This window comes from Polypterus senegalus, chromosome 11 (genome assembly GCF_016835505.1).
Source record: "Polypterus senegalus isolate Bchr_013 chromosome 11, ASM1683550v1, whole genome shotgun sequence".
Lineage (NCBI taxonomy): Eukaryota > Metazoa > Chordata > Cladistia > Polypteriformes > Polypteridae > Polypterus > Polypterus senegalus.
This window is the reverse complement of record NC_053164.1, coordinates 53,237,696-53,250,030: the sequence shown is the minus strand read 5'-3', so window position 1 is coordinate 53,250,030 and position 12,335 is coordinate 53,237,696.

Genomic DNA, 12,335 nt, shown 5'->3' with positions numbered 1-12,335 from the left:
AATGCTCTGTATTCAAAACTCAACCTCTTAACAACTAAAGAAACTGAATAACTCATACTTAAATCAAGACATCATTATTACTAACATGGACAGAAAGCTAATAAGATCTTAACTCAACAAATCCATAATCAAGAAGTTCGCAATGCAATTCCAACAATCACCAACACAGACGGAGACAAAATCATTGGCCACAAAAATATAATGCACACATCTAGAGACTACTATAAATCCTTATATTCTGCTGAGATTAAAGAAGACAAGACACAATCTATTGCATTCCTGGATGCATTACAGATACCAAAAATAGATACTCTTAGTCCAGAGGAATTGAATAAACCTCTGGCACTATCAGAATTACTAGATGCCATAAACTCACTGCAGACTGGGGAAGCAGCAGGCCCTGATGTCAAACCTGCCAAATTTTATAGAAAAATTCCCAACTCAGCTAGCTCCCCTTCTATTAGCAACATTTACAAAATCTAGAGAAAATAAAAATTTACCTCAAACTTTTCACCAAGTATTAATTACCATCTTTCCTAAACAAAATAAGGAATTAAAATTTGCATCGTACAGACAAATCTCACGTCTGAATAACAATGTAAAGATACTCTCCAATGTCCTAGCTAGAAGGATGGAGAAAGTGCTGCCTTTAGTAATATCACGAGGCCAAACTGGATAAAGGCAGATATTAAAGGCAGACACTTAGCTTCCAATCTGTGATGCCTGCTTAATGTAATACATTTACCAACAAAGTCAGATATCCAGAAGATGATATTATCGTTGGATGCAGAAAAAGCATTTGATATGGTTGAATGGAACTACCTTTTCACTATATTGAAGAAATTTGTGTTTGGCCCGAACATTTGTGGATGGATCAAACTACTGTATACCAATCCAGAAGCTTCAGTTTGTATTAACAACATTAATTCAGACTACTTTAAACTACAACGTGGTAACAGACAAGGATGCCCCTTGTCACCACTGTTTTTTGCAATTGCCATTGAGCCACTGGCAATTCAGTGTCGAAAAGCTAATGAGATAAAGGGCATTATCAGAGAAGGACTGGAACAGAATGTTTCTCTATATGCAGATGATATGGTTTTGTATATATCAGACCCAGAGCAGTCCTAACAGCACTAACAAAATTTCAAAAGATTTCTGGTCTCAGAATCAGTTTGAATAAAAGTGTGCTCTTCCCAGTGAATTCTGAAGCATACAATATCAGATTGGACACTTTCCCTTTTATCCTTGCAGTTCAGTTAAAATACCTAGGGGTACACCTCACAAATAAACATAAAGCTCTTTATCAACAAAATTGTGCCATCTGTACGGAAAAAATTAAGCAAGACTTGCATAGATGGTCAACCCTTCATCTCACTTTAACTGGAATAATGAACTTTGTTAAGATGAATATCCTTCATAAGCTTCTCTTTTTATTTCAAGACATTCCAATATACATCAATATTAATATAATATATTAATCTAATTTTTTAAAAATTAGATTCAAACATAACCGCATTAATTTGAAATTCAAAACATCCATCCAAAGGGCAACCCTACAAAGACCTAAGGCGGAAGGCGGCATGGCTCTACCTAACTTTCAATTTTATTACTGGTCAGCAAACATACAAGCTACAAAAACATGGACACAAATAGATGAGCATACACAGACTAGGTCCGCAATAGAAATAAAATCCTGCAGTACTTATTTATATTCCTTGCTTTGCACCCCAATAAGTCCAAGTTATCGACAATATACTAACAACCCAATTGTGCTTCAATCAATCAGAATATGCAACCAATGTAGGAAGCATTTTAAGATGGAGAATCTTTTATCTGTGGCACCTCTGCATGAGAATCACCTTTTTCTACCCTGTCAAACATATGCAGTTTTTAATGCCTGGAAAACATTCAGGATTAAATCACTTAGAGATATGTACATAGATAATGTCTTTACATCCTATGAAAAATTACATTCCAAATTTAACTTTCCAGAAACACATTTCTTTCAGTACATTCAAATTGAAAACTTTGTTAAACAGAACCTGCCCAATTTTCCTTACTTCCCACCTACCTCTATGTTGGAAAAAATATTGCTCAGCCTTGAGGACTCAGTCAGCATTTCTGTAATATATAAAACCATTTTACAGTCCTTACCTTTCAAAGATCCAAGAGTACAGTGGGAAAAGGATCTCTCACTCAACATCTTAGAAAAGGTTTGGGAAATAACAATGCAGAGAATTCACTCGAGCTCCATATGCACAAAGCATAGAATTATTCAACTCAAAATTATATATCGAGTGCATCTCTCTCATTTAAAATTGTCCAAAATGTTTCCAGGGCAAGATCCAACCTGCAAACGCTGCAATAAGGTTCCAGCCTCACTGGGCCGCATGTTTTGGGCCTGCACCAAATTAACATCATTCTGGACCAAAATCTTTAAATACCTTTCAGACAGCCTTGGCGTCATAATCCCTCCTAACCCACTAACAGCTGTGTTTGGTGTTCTTTCAGATGGGCATAAAGGGAAGGACAAACAAACTGTAATTGCCTTTACTACACTACTGGCACGTAGACTTATCTTGCTCAATTGGAAGAATCCCAGCCCACCTGTTATAAGTCAGTGGGTAACTGATGTTAAATATTATATGAAACTGGAAAAAATCTAATTTGCACTTAGAGGATCTGAACAAAACTTTTTTAGACCTTGGCAGGATCTAATCAATAACATTTTAGAATACACATTTAAATTGAGGAAGCAGTTTCTCTCCCCTCTTTTACTCCATATATCTGTATTCATTTATTGATTTATCTATTCACTTATCTTTATCAGCATAAAGTTTTACACTGCTGGCTTAGTTCTGTTTCTCAGGGGTGGGGGCTAATTTGTTTCTAACCTTTTTTTTTTTGTAAAACTTATGTGTATGGAATGTTATTTGATTTTAATAAAATCAATAAAATTTAAATAAATAAATAATCAATGTTTGTCATGTCCTGTTAGCAACTGGGTGTAACCAATCATGTTAAATGTTTTCTGATTATGAAATGAATTTCTTGGAATTGTGATCTAATCAATGAAGTGTATAAACAGAGCCTGACAAGCTGCTTTTCTTTTTAACACTTGCAAATAAGATGCTTTTACTGTAGGTGTTACCTCTTTCAATACTTAGATAAAAAAGAGAATGGTTGATGCTTTCTCCTCCATGCATTTATTGCCTATATGGGGCACTCAGTAGGGGTGCAAATGTGAAGTGCAGGCAAGGAAAAACATACTATTTTTGGCTTAAATAATGGTATAAGCAACAAAAGGAAGTTGATTGAGTGATACAGAGTGGCAGAGACACTTGAAAGTTCAAGTTCAGAAAGCCGCACCATGCCTGAAATAAAAAAGTGTTCAGATATGAAAGTCGACATGAAAATTCGAGTAGCAGCCCACCATCTATTTATTTTGTTTCAGACATTATTATAAATGTTGACCCCTGAGCCGAGGGCACGAATCAACATGGTGATAGTGCTGCTGTGCCCAGCATATCTTTGGGCGTTGGCTGCGCACACACCTCTGCCTTTGAAACCGCTGGGGAACCGTCTGGCCATGTGCTGATGGATGCCATTCTGGAGTCACAAAATGCAATAGTGGGATGCTGTAAGAGATGTGGCCATTGAAATAAGGAATATAAGGGCTGTACTTTGTGATACTGACCACAAATTGGTTAAAAAAATAAATGATGCATCAAATTACCTGTTTTTACATTCTGCTAATTATATACAAACAAAGCTGTAACGGCGTTCGATTTGGCTGATCATTTGTTGGGTCAGGTTCATCATGCTGCATCTCTTCAGGTATGGGCAAGCCACGACTGTGTACCACATTATGCATCACGCTACATGCTTGCACAATGCAACACACTTTGTGTGGACTATAGAGCAGCATATTAACAGAGGGGAAATGCTTTCTATTTACATAAGCAAATTCATTCTCTGAAGACGCCTTTTAGAAGAGCCTCGGCAACCAAACACCACAACGGTGATTCGCTGTTCTTAAAAGGACAACCTGCTTTTTACTGCACTAGTTTGAAGAGAGTTGCAACATTAATGGATGTAAATCATTGCTGTCATCCATCAAATTTACCTATTTCTAATTTCTCCTATTTCACTTCTCTCTCAAGGGACCATTTTTTGATGGCATGTGATTAGACTAGAGAGGTTTTCCCATCAACATTTATGTACATTATGTATCAATATGATTAATTCTTTTTAATATTTTTATTTCAGGTTCCATCAGAACTAAACTACATGACTATTATGTTTTCAGAAAACCAACCTACTGCAGTTACATTGGGAAGCCCAGATGTTTATGCTTCTCTCAAAGTTAAATAATTAACCCTCTTCAAGGTGTACCAGAACACGTTACTCAATGGGGGTGGCTTTTTAACTTTGAACTTGTACTGCTGATTGTGCCGCAGACCAGAATTAAGCCAACTTAGCAGCATCCTCCCTGTTGCAGTATCTCATTGAGGCAGCGTTGTATGGTAGATTACTGCTGCATTTGCCCGAGCTTACTCAGGCTCAGGAGGTCTCACCTCAAGTATTGATTGTCCACTTATATTATTTCCTTTTACCCCCTTAGTTTCTGTAAGTCCTCCGCATCAAAAGCAAAACTGTATATTCTGTGGAGAACCACATGAAAAACATGGCCTGTATGTTGAAGTATCTTCGATATACAGCTTTCTGGAATGCATCATGTAGAACTACTGAATCCTAACTGAACACAACTACACGAATTGCACACATTATCTTATATTTATGCTTATCACTTGCATCAACTTGCAAGTGCCCATGCTGTTTGGAAAAAAAAATAGCACTTGCTTGGTAATCACCTACTAATAATCATCTGCCTAAGCAAGTGTAAAGGGTAAACAAAAATCAATCAATGGGTGTGAGGAAGAAGTGGAAAATAAAAAAGGTGGCTTTTAAATTATTTGTAACCTGTGGGCTATTTATTTTTACATTTTTGTGCAGAATGAAATGATCAATTGTCTGCATGCTAGATTCACTGGTTTTGGAATTACTGTGCTGCATTAAACGGCCGAGTGTCCGTATTCTGCTATGTTTAAAGTATGATCAACTCTCTGCTAAGGAGCTCCACTCATCAAATTATCTAGGGGCTCGTTGGGATCTTCATCCCGCCTTGGTTATCACACTGGGTGACACCAACTCTAGTGATGCCCCCGCTGGGGAACAAATAAAGATCTATCTATCTATCTATCTATCTATCTATCTATCTATCTATCTATCTATCTATCTATCTATCTGTGATGTAGTGAAAATTAATTCTTACTCAGGCGAATGTTTCTAAATAAAAAAACAAGTCCCTTTATTTTCAGTGCTCCATGTAGTGAACTTCATACTATTAACAAGCAACAATAAACAAAGCCAACATACTGAAAGGAAAAAAAGAGTCTGCAGGATTTAAGCCTTAACAGAAAAACAGCACCATCTAGTGACATGAACTAATAGTGGGCAACACATTACATTATTGGTCTACAGTAATCCCTCACTATATAGCGCTTGGACTTTCGCTGCTTCACTCTATCAAAGATTTTATATGTAAGAATATCTAAATATATATTGCAGATTTTTGCTGGTTTGCGGATTTGTGCGGACAATGGGTCTTTTTATTTCTGGTACATACTTCCTCAGTTGGTTTGCCCAGTTGATTTCATACAAGGGACACTATTGGTGGATGGCTGAGAAGCTACCCAATCAGAGTACACGGTTAAGTTCCTGAGTGCTGATTGGCTCAGCGACGGAGAGCAGCATTCGATTCTAATTTGCGTTAGCCAACATCTCGTCTCGCTCATTCAGCATCAACATGTTTCGCTGTGTAAAGAGTTAACTTTTGTGCTCTTTTGTGTTTATCTTTGTGCATAGTCAAGCCCTTCGTTACGTCTCCAAAACGATTTGCTCCTGTTACTGCTTTTGGGGTCGTGCCCAAGCACCAATGGAAGATGCTAACGATTGCCGAAAAAGTAAAAGTTTTGGATATGTTGAAGGAAGGGAACAGCTACTAATTTTCTACGCACTTAGTACATGTACGTACGTTTAGTGTAACTGTACACACATTTTATACAATTTTTCTTGAATTGTACGTATTTATTGTTGGTGGCCTGTCTATCGTAATGGCTGTAACATATGTGATATTGGAGATGCTCGATATCTTTAAATTAACATTTAAGTTTTATTTATATTTACATGTTATAGATTTTTCATTTATTTTTATATTACCTAATCAATTACAATGTGTTTAAAACTATTACGTATTAAATAAAACTTCTCAATGACATATGATACGTATGTTTGTGCGTAGTATATAAACAGTGTGTTTACATACATAATTTCAACGAATCTTATCTAATATCTAAGAGAATATAAAGGGTTTATGCTGTATAACTGTGTGGGAAATGTTTATGGGTGTGGGAGAGTTTATAAGGGCTTAAAATATATAAAAATAACCATATAGACATATGGTTTTTACTTTTGCGGATTTTCACCTTTTGCGGGGGGTTCTGGAACGCAACCCCCATGATCGAGGAGGGATCACTGTATCTAGAGCGCTTTAATGCAATAATATGAGGGCCGTAAAGTGATCCCATTACGTCAGGAGAACCGGACACTTTGTAAATTGCCTTTTAATGCTGGTAACAACATGTTATATTTAACATATGTGCACCAAAACCATACGAGCACTGGATGTAGTGGCTCCTCGGTCAGCTAATGACTTTCTGCACAACGGGCACGATGGAGTGAAGCTTGGCTGAAATTTTCTTGACCTGTTGGCCAGTTCCCAGCAAAGTAACAACAGGTAAGAGATACAAGCTGAAAGTTCTTCAGTGGAAATTTGCAGCAGTGGTCCTCATGAAATTCAAAGAGTTAACGCGCTGAGGTGCAGAACTGATAAGGTTGTCTTCTCTGAAGTTCTGCCTGTAACGCATGGCTCAAATCTTGGTGCAGGGTAGAAGGGTATAGGTTTACGGAGCATTCAGACTCCTTTTGGAACAGATGGGACCTGTTGCATCTGAACTCGAGGGGCACCAGTGTATTGGGGAGGCGTATGTGTAGGTTAGTCGAGGATTGTTTAAACTAGGGAATTTGGGGCAGGGAGTTTAGAGCAGGCCAGGTTTAGATCTATGCATGGAGGAACAAACAAAGGTGTAGAAATAAAAATGCATAGTAATGTAAATTCTAAGCAAACATTTAAATGTAGAAGGAGTAACACATTAAAAATAGCCTGCGTTTATGCTAGAAGTATCAAAAATAAGGTAAGTGAGTTGGAGATGTATGTAGCAGAGTATAATTATGACATTATAGCAATAACATAAACCTGGCTAAATAACAAAGATGGGGATGAGTGTAACATAGAGGGATACACATTTTTAGGAAGGATAGACAGAACAGAAAAGGAGGTGGGGTTGCTGTTTATGCCAAACAGGGTTTAAATGTAAGACCTCTTCAGTTGGACGATGAGCCCCATCTTAGTGAAGACATGTGGCTTCGCCTGGAAAATATTAAGGAAAGAGGTCTTATTTTAGGAGTGTGTGTTATAGACCACCCAATTCAGACAGTAATTTCAACACAACTCTTTTTAATAATGTCAAAAAGGCAAGTTTACAGGAGTTTTTAGAAGTAATCAGTGACTTTTTTTTAACACAGGGTGAAGCTTGTCTGGATTTAGTATTTTGTAATAATCAAAATAGATTTGAGGGTGTAGAGGTGATTGAACCACTAGAGTCAAGTGAACATAATGTAATACAATTCTTAGTATTGTGTAAGAGTTTGGATGCAAAGACTAACATTTTTAAGCTGAACTTTGGTAGGGCTAATTTTGAGCAGATGCGACAAAGTCTAAGGAGGACACACTGGGATAAGCTTTTAAGTGTGGAGACAGTTGAGGAGCAGTGGAACAGGTCTGAAAATGTTTTACATGTAATGCAGGATAGATACATACCTAAATTTGGAATTAATAGGAAACTAAAAAAGAAAAAAAACTTCACAGTGGATTAATAAAAATTTAAAAAAGAAGCTGCAAAGGAAAAAAAACTGTTTTATAAGGCATATAAGACTAATGACTGCAAAGTGAATCGTAGAGTGTATGAGAACATGAGAGCAACCATTAAGAAGGATATCAGGGAGGCTGAAAAGCAGTTGGAGAGAAATATAGCAGATAAGGCGAAAGAAGACCCTAAGAGATTACTTCAGTATTTTAGTAGTAAAAGAACAGTCAAAGAGGAGGTCAAATGCATCAGGAATAGTAAAGGGGAATTAAAAGATAGACAGTTAAATGCCGGATGCCCTAAATTTACATTTTTCTGAGGTGTTCACAAGTGAACAAGTGGATAACCTCCCAGAGGTAAACGCAACTACTAAGGAGGTACTGAGGGATTTGGAAATTGTAGAGGGAGAATTGCTGCTCAGATTAAATAAGCTGAAAATCAAACAAATCACCAGGACCAGATAATATTTATCCTCGTGTTGTTAAGGAGGCTAGTGAGTACATATATAAACCCTTGACACGTATTTTTAGGAAGTCACTGCGCATTGGAGAGATTCCAAAGGACTGGAAAATGGCAAATATCATCCCATTATATAAAAAGGGAGACAGGGCAGATCCAAGCAACTATAGGCCAGTAAGCTTACCATGCTTCACAATAAAATTAATTGAAGGAATTATTAAGGATAAGATTGAGCAACACCTGGCAAGGACAGGAGTTATTCTGAACAGTCAGCATGGGTTCAGAAGAGGGAGGTCGTGTTTTACCAACATGCTGGAATTCTATGAGGAGGCAACAAAAGCATACGATCAAAGTGGAGCTTATGATATTATTTATCTGGACTTTCAGAAAGCATTTGATAAGGTGCCACATGAGAGGTTGGGCATCAAGTTAAAAGAAGTGGGAGTTCAGGGTGATGTTTTTAGATGGGTGCAGAATGGGCTCAAACACAGGAAGCAGAGGGTGATGGTGCGAGGAACCTCATCAGAACTGGCCGATGTTATTAGTGGTGTTCCACAGGGGTCAGTGCTAGGGCCGCTGCTATTTTTAATATATATAATTGATTTAGATAGGAATATAAGTAACAAGCTGGTTAAGTTTGCAGATGATACCAAGATAGGTGGATTAGCAGATAATTTGGAATCCGTTATATCATTACAGAAGGACTCGGATAGCATACAGGCTTGGGCAGATTTGTGGCAGATGAAATTTAATGTCAGTAAATGTAAAGTATTACACATAGGAAGTAAAAATATTAGGTTTGAATACAAACCGGTCGGTCAGAAAATCAAGAGTACACCTTATGAGAAGGATTTAGGAGTGGACTCTAAGCTATCAACTTCCCGACAGTGTTCAGAAGCCATTAAGAAGGCTAACAGCCACCAAATAGTTCATTTTTCTTTGCCTCCACTTCACTGAGCAGGACCTCCATTTTGCATTCGCTGAAATTCTTCTTTTTTATACTTGCTTTTGCCATTGGTTTTTAACATAACACTAAACTAACGTGGTTATGCTAATTTGTATATTCAAATAGGTGACATAGGAGTTGGGGTGGGTCTGTAGGCATGTGCATTTGCGTTACAATTCATGTTGATCAGGATCTATAAAGGGAAAATGCATTGAACTTTTGCTTACACACAGTTTTATTCATCTGAATTTTTTGTGTTTGCACATTTCTAGGATTATCCGTACACCACGTTTTGGTGTGAATTCTACACATTCTATACATGAGGTATTCTTATATTCTCACAGCACACGGCTCCAAGAGAATAGCTCTTGGAAATCTAAATCATTGTTGAAGCGAGATATCATCATGGGACAAGAAGTTAGTAGGATCTCTAAATAAGCTCTCTCTGCTATTTTTTCTATTTGTGATGTCTTCTAACAATGCTAAAGCAACCATCCATCCATCCATTATCCAACCCACTATGTCCTAACTTCAGGGTCACAGGGGTCTGCTGGAGCCAATCCCAGCACACAAGGCAGGAAACAAACCCCAGGCACACACAGGGACAATTTAGAATCGCCAGCACACCTAACCTGTATTTTGGACTGTGGGAGGAAACCGGAGCACCCCCACACAGACACAGGGAGAACATGCAAACTCCATGCAGGGAGGACCCGGGAAGCAAACCCAGGTCTCCTAACTGTGAGGCAGCAGCGCTACCCACTACGCCACCGTGCCACCCTAAAGCAACCATCATAGTTGGAATTGTTTGGCCATTACGTTCACCATTATATTTTTACAGACCGCTTACAATCAAGTAAATTTAATTTTTAAACGATATGCAGTTAATTTTGGTGTATTTGATAACGCCCGCTTGGATACGAATCTAAAAAACAAAAGGGAAAGCACACAGAAGCAGTAGCAATACTTTGACGCTGGGTGTTCCCTTTTTACAAAATCGAGCATAAAAGTGTGTACACATGGTCTGGGGCTGCCATGAAAATGTGCATAGCTTTATGCCAAGTTTAGCTTTTATACATTTTGATATGAGCATAGAAACAGTGTGCGTAACATTTTTGTGCATACTCACCATTTATACATGAGGCACCTACAATAAATCAGGTTTTTATGGTTAGGAACCCCAGCTATTTTTGCATTTTTTTCAGTAGTATGGTGTTGTACAGTATTAGCCATTATGGATGCAATGAGAAGTCAAGCAAAATGACACCTTTTATTGGCTAACTAAAAAGATTACAATATGCAAGCATTGAGGCAGCTCAGGCCCCTTCTTCAGGCAAGATGTACCTGTTTAGTTAGCCAATAAAAGGTGTTGTTTTGCTTGATTTCTCATGGCGTCATTTTTTTTAACAGAGTACAGTTAGCAACAATTAGCATTAAAGGTCCGGTCTGGAGGAGCCTTACTTCTGACTCTAACTAAGAGGGAGAGGTGAATGGTTGGAGAAGTTATGTTAGAAATGAAAAATGAGGATTTCCTAGTTTGAACAAGTTGTAAAGTACAGATGCCTTGTCTTCCAGTCACTTTTCCCTCTCTTAAGCTGATGTCACATTACGTAATGTTTTGTCATAGGGTATTCAGATTTGCCAATCATAGTTGCTGATCTCGTCACTGCACCATTTCAATTACATGACTGAAAATCGCAGTTATTGTCATATTTGCCGACTGACCATCAATCTTGCAGTAAAGCTGTGCTTGGCCCTTTTTACTGACAGCCAATAGCGAGCTGTTTGAAAGAGCCAGAACTGCATGAAGTGTTAACAGCTTTAGCAGGTTCAGCAGCAATCTCAGCCCTTTTGTTCTTTTTCTCCATTCTCTTATGGTATGTTAAACACAAGATATCAAACAGACGAGTTTCTCTTCTGTTTGTGAGGTCCACAGCCCCTATGCTGCTTGACGTAGCTGACGATGTACCATTGCTTTGTGAAGGGTTCATAACTGTGGTGCAGTTCTGCCCTTCTTCTTTTTTTCCATTTTGTTTTAGTACATAAAACACAAGACACCAGACAGACCAGCTTCTATTTTACTTGTGAGGTTCACAACACGAGCGTTATATTTTGTGCTGTGTACTGCAGGCTGGACGCTCATTGGTTCTAAGATCTCACACATAAAGAGCCCGCCTCCCCGACCAATACAAAGTAAGATGTTTTCATCCTAAGTAGCTGCAGACTAGTTGGTTTCATTTGTTAGGTATGTGACATTAGGTGATCAGCATTAAAAAGGAAACAATTAAGAGGTCCGAGTCTTAAATAGCAAGACAACTGAAATGAAGGCAAAACAATTTATTAGCAGCAAAAATGGCCACTAATTAAGAAAAAATTTAGAAAGAAAAACCTGCAGCCACTGTGGCGCTCCAAGACTGGAGTTGGAGAAACCCGCGTTAGAGATTGCACAGTTAGTCAGATGCCTCAGGCCTGCTCCGATTATGTAACTGAAGACTAAGGCAAAGTCATCTAATGTGACATCAAGTGACATGGCCTTAAGGGACATTCAAGAACTACAAAAATGATCAGGATGGCATAACATTGTATGTTAGGAAGGCTCAATGAATTTGTCACACTGCAGTATATGGCAGTCAGTATGATCGCCAAACTGAATTTACCATTGTAAAGTTTTAAGTTGATTATTTAAATTACAATATTAAATATGCGTATATTTTAAAATTTTCATTTGCACCTGGGAATCTAGTCATGAAAACAACAAGAAAAAGAATGAAAACCCTCGTACTCAATAGAGTTTAGATTTAATGCATTTATTTATTGATTAGATTTAATAATAAAGGAAAGAATCAAGTAGCACAGAAAATATAATTGCAGCTTAATCA